The sequence below is a fragment of the Phyllostomus discolor genome, chromosome 11 (assembly GCF_004126475.2).
Source record: "Phyllostomus discolor isolate MPI-MPIP mPhyDis1 chromosome 11, mPhyDis1.pri.v3, whole genome shotgun sequence".
Classification (NCBI taxonomy): domain Eukaryota; kingdom Metazoa; phylum Chordata; class Mammalia; order Chiroptera; family Phyllostomidae; genus Phyllostomus; species Phyllostomus discolor.
In genome coordinates, this window is record NC_040913.2 from 45,675,898 (window position 1) to 45,681,897 (window position 6,000).

A 6,000-nucleotide genomic window follows, 5' to 3' on the forward strand; every position below is an offset into this window, starting at 1 on the left:
GCATGTTTTATCCTATAATATTCTGAGAGCCTTAAAAATAGAAGTGGCTACAACCTCTCTCAACAACTTAAGAGGCTTTGTTGTAAGGGGCACACTTCAAAATAGAAGGTGAAATTGTTATTTTAATTTTAGTTTTTTAATTTACTTATTTTTGATCTACTCCAGTCTTTCACCCCAGACCCTTTAGTGATATTCTTTAAGGCTTTCTTTTCTTCCATCTTCCAAGTTCCCCTTCTGCCTTTTTCTTTACCATTGAGAAAAGAGGGTACCAGGGCTGGTCCAAAATTAGCAGCCCCAGTGACACCCCCACCCCCACAATGCTCCCCACTGTGCTCCCCACTGCTCCCACACCCTCTGCCCTTCCCAAGGCAGCAAAAAATATTTTCCACCACTTGAGGGCTGCATATAAGTCATGCTTATGAACTGGTCCCGTCATTATGTTGGCTCTGTCTGGCTATCCTGTTCTAGGCCACCAAATGAGACCAGTGTACCTCGAACAATCAGACCCCACAGCCGCCTGCCAAGAGGTTGGAAGAAGAAAGGCCCTTGACACAGGTTTTACCTGGTCTGTGCTCCCATATATGTCTTCTCTGACTCCCATGTTCCCTAGACTTGATCTGCCTGTAGGCCTTCCTCTTCCTCCCCCTAATGCCAATATAAGGACACCTACCACACCCTCAGGAAAGGCCCGAGCTTTGTGATTCATCCTTTATTGGATAGAATCTTCTCTTTTCCCCCTATTTGGTCTTTTCCAAGCTGGAATAGTAGGATGATTATTACCCCATTTCAAGGAAAGGGAGACTGAAATTTGGCCAGGTGACTTCAGCTAGCCCCAGGTGACAGGTATGGTGGGCTGAGTGATTTATATCCCCAGGCCATGTGATCATCCACAAATTGGTTTTCTATTAGTTTCCAGGTGGTCTCCCTGAAATACTGGCATAGGACAGTCTGCCCTTCCTGGTGACTTCCTCTATCAGTCTTCTGCAAGCAGAGACAGGAATTGCCCTAAGTAAATTAGGGTATGGTTGGTTTATGTTGTACAGTGAAGACTTACGAATATCATTTGGCATGACACATAGTAAGATTTATATAGCAACCTAATGCACAGCACACCCACCAAAACAAGTTTTACGGAACAACACTTAATCCTTAACACATGACATGCACACTGATTTGTTTTCCTACTCTGTTTTTTTTTAATGCTGGTTGCACCTTCCTCAAATGACTAAATAACCCATAGTTTGAAAAATACAAGGCAGAGGAAAACCAAGCCCTTAGTAGGAGACAGAAAAGCAGTACCCATTGGGTAAGAAAAGTGAGTCCCACTTCAAATCCTGATGAGAATCTGAAGCCACATCTCAGTCACAGCCAATCAGTTCCTCCAGTGGCACATAAGTAACTTCTCTGGGGGGTTCAGGGACATTGGCAGATCCTTCAGAGAGACCACAAGCACCACCTTAAGTCTTTGAAACCATGTAAAGCAAACAGCAGATCCCGTTGTCGGCATCGGTGTGCTGTGCATCACGAACACTCGGGGTAGGGGTGGCGGGAAGCTAGTTAAAAGCAGGAATCTGCTGAAAATCAAACTCTTTGTGAAAAATGGGCACATGTATTTTTTAAAAAAACATTCATCCAGATGATTTTGATGCTACCTGTCCACCAATTAATATTTGAAACAAATGCACCAGCAGACACTTTAATTAAACCAAACCAGGAACCCAGAGGTAATACCCAAACTTAACACTGCATCAGCTCTGATCCAAAGAGTGTCTCCCTATGAAAGTGTAAGCATTTGGGGTGCTCCACAGAGCTTGGTGACAATGAGACATGATGTCTTATTTTACTCCAGGTCTCATATGTATTTGTTGTCACAAATAGACCACAGACCAGCACACTTAATACTTAACTCTCAGAGCTCTGTAGGAGGGAAGACAGGTGTGTGGTGAGAAGGCTAAGGGCTTTTTGCAGGTCCCCACCCTGCAAGGCATCCTGACAGATCAAGCACTGTTTCTAGGAAGGCCAGCAATGGGTAAATGTGTTCACTGGTTCAGAAGGGAAGGAAACATGCACTTTGCTATAAGACGTTTCTCATCCTAGCCAGATACAAGAATATTTTAATATATTATTCCTCCAGTTATTCCAGACTTGGTTCCCAGAGCTTGGGAGGCAAAATGTCATTTGGATGATATCCTTTAGTGTTCACAAGTCATCATCAGGTGTCAGCTACAAATTGTGATAGGTTTCAGTCACAGGACCCTCTCTTTGAACATTCTCAAGTTCTGTGGCTCCATCTGCCAGCCATGGGTCTGACTTCCTCCCAGGAGTCAGCAAAGTTTTTCAGTAGAGAATCAGATAGTATTTTAGGCTGTGTGGTCCAGACGGTCTCAAGACTACTCAACTACACTATTGTTGCTTGAAAGCAGCCATAGATGATACATAAAGGAACGGATGTACTACGTTGCAATAAAACTTTATTTGAAAAAGTAAGTGGGTCTTGTTGGACTGTGGTTTATCAACCTCAGCTCTGGAGCACAGTTCTCAAATTGTGGTTCCCCTTTCTTTGAGCTTCATCAGCATCACCTAGGAAGTTGTTAGAGATGGAAATCCTCAGGCTTTAGCCCAGACCCACTGAATCAGAAACCCTGGGGGTGGGGCCCAGCAGTGGAGCTTTGAGAGCTCACCAGGTGATCCCCTTGCAAACACAAGTTTGAGAACCACTGCTCTAGGTTTTGTGCCAAATCTGTCTGGTCCAGAGAACTCATGGTTAGCTGTCTGTATGGGCCTCTCCCCTTCATCTCTCACACTTAGTTAACTATTTTGTAGCTAGAGTTTTGCTCCCTACTTGTTTCACGCCTCTATAGATTGAAAACTCATTGAACAGAGTCTATGTATTTGACTTCTGTCTCTACCCCTTCATTGCTTCATTCTAAGCATTTAATAAAGGTAGGAGGGCCTTTCTTCTATTACCTTCTTGAATCTCAGAGATGATAGTTATATACAGAATTTTCCTCCCACAATTCACTTTATAAAACTACACTAAATACTTACTATGTGCCACACCCTGTTTTAAGGCATTAAGTCCCTTCCCTTCATGGAATGTACATTCTAGTGGGGGATACATAACATATACCTATATTTTCCAGACCATAAGCCGCACCTAGGTTTTAGAGGAGGAAAATAGGAAAAAAAAATTTTGAAGCAAAATATGTGGTAAAATATTTAATAACATAAAGTTTCACCAATGTGAATGTAAAGGTACATTTGGACTACAAGACACACCCCCATTTCCCTCCCAAATGGGGGGTGCGTCTTATAGTCCAAAAAATATGGTAAATGTGTCAATGACCACTATGGGAAAAAAAAGCAAGATAATGTAATGATAACTGGGAGGGTGGGTGGGATTTTAAACAGCGTGAACTGGTTAAAGCCAAGAAGGTCTCCTATATTCTTACAACCTAAAAGAGACCATGTAGGCCATTGTGTATAATCCTTTGTGTAGATAAGGCTGTAATAGTTCTCATTTCATTGTGAGTCAGGATACTGCTGCACCATAGTAACAATCCCCCCAAAAGCTCAGCCACTTAACACAAGCAACATTTCCTTCTCTCACACAAGTCAGAGGCAGGTTGGCAAGGGCTTCCCTCCAGGGGCGTCTCAGTATCCAGGTTATGCTGTCATCACAATACAAAGTCACCACAGAATAGAGAGTGAGAGATGTAAAACAACAGCAGCTCTCCACTGCCTTGGCCCGGAAGTGACCCCTCACTTCCACTCACTTTATCAGTCAAAACTAGTCACATGGCCCCAATTTATCTGCAAGGGAAACTGGGCAATGTCAGAGTGCACATGTGTGTTTCATGAACTTTGTTTCTGCCACAATATTATTTTTAGCATGCTGTGTGATTATAACATTCAATTTTGAGTTGTGGTCAATTTTCTAACCATAACCTTTTCTTAGGGTCTAAATCTCATTGTGCTTCTTAGGCCTTTAGAGCCCATCTGTGCCAAGCTCACAGGCAGTGTCTCAGAGAAAGCTTGCTGTGGGCCATGGGTAGGTGGCTGTGTGATTTATCATGCTAGCCAGGGTGCTTCTCCCCACGCAAGTAGGTACTGTTGACAATTCTATTAATAATTATATCAGGACACCACACAAAACTGTGACTGTCCTGGGCAAATGAGGACATATGGCAAACTAGTCATAGATTTATGCACAAGCCCTCATCTCTAAAACACTGTACTAACGCCTTATTCATGGCAGAAGGCAGAATCTCCTAAGAAGAAATTTAGAATTTAAGTAATAAAGGTGATACAGGTCATTGTATTCACCCCAACAGATTTCCTCACAGCTCTGCCAAGGCAGAACAAAGGATATCAAGTGCCTCAGTGTGTGAGTAGGATCTCGGTGAGAGACCTAAAAGACAAAGTGAAGTTTAACAGTGGTGGGGGAAGAGCAGGGAGTCAAGTTCTCTACTAGAGAGTTTTGGCCTTGAATGTTCAAATGTCATTTATCAAAACAGAGGCATAGACTATATCACTGACATTTTGAAAGTCCCCAGCACACAAACCTATACACAAATACTTATGTTTTATCTTACTTTGACAGATACAAAATTTAAATATTACATTAGGGACACAATGAGATCTGAGCAGAAGTGCATAGAGCTCTAGAAGAGAAGCTCAGATGAGTATTTTTAAAATTGGCCATGAGATTGTTATTCATTTCTTCCTAGCGGGAGCACGATGGATGTAGGGTACAGGTGATGGAGGTGGTTACTGCTAAGAAGAAGAGACCAGAAAGAAATAAGACCCAAAATTGCAGCAAAGCATTCTTAAGAATTTTATAACAGCACACACTTGTTTTTTTGGTCTCCACAAAAGGAAGGTTATGCTCACTTGCAGACGGCTTACTATGTACCAAGCACTATTCAGGTACCTAAGAGTATTGACCTGCTTAATCTTCACAAAATGCCCCTCAGGTGGGAACTATAATAATCCCCGTCCTACCAATGAGGAAACTGAGTCACAGAAGGTTCAAAAAACTTCCTGAAGGTCATGCTGCTGGTAGACAGGGAGTGGGATTTAACCCCAGCCGACTGGCCCCAGCACCCGTGTGCTTAGCCACTGCACTGCCTCTAACAAGGGCTGACCCTACCAACTGAAAAAGCTGGCTTGTGTTTTATTTTCACTGCTATACATCCAAGAGGAAGAACAGGGCCAGGAGCTCAAAAACATTCATGAAATGAATGCATGAATGAGCTAACAAGTAATAGCCTTTGGTGAGTACATAGTTTTGGCGAGACTGGAGTTCTGGAAGGCAAAGAGAACTTCCAGAAACAGCCCCAGACCAGATGTCAAGCCACTGGCTTCTTGCCCTGGCTTCTGCTCCTTACTTTTTCTGTGGACCTTGATTTCCTCACCTGGATATTTGAAGATAATCCCATCCTCCCACATCACAGGGCTATTGTGGGAAGCAAATGATATGATATGTATGTGGCATTGCCTTGAAAAAACTACATATTTTATATATATATTATATATTATGTATGCTACACAAATTACATATATAATTATGTATCTATACAATTACACATGTAATCACTGTTGTAATTCACATGTAAAGCACATGTATCATATAAAAATATTATAATAATTGCTACTTGGGACAGGTGGGACCACACAAAAAAATATTCCATATTCAAAATCCTACCCCTACCAAGGCCCTTGCTCAGAACACCATGCTCTCAGCAGCAAGAATGCCTACACTGGGAAGTGAGGTGGGTTAACACAACTCATCTTGGCTGATACAGAAAGCATTCAAAGTGCACATGCATGCTGTTGTCAGTGTTTTCATTGGTATTTATAATATTACCTGGAGGTAGAGTTTAGGCAACTTTCAAAATTAATCTGTGCTACGGAAGACCATTGGTATCTGTTAAAAGGCTGACTGATTGCTAGTTTCATTCTAATTATGTTATGTTCAAACCTCCTATGTTAGCCCCA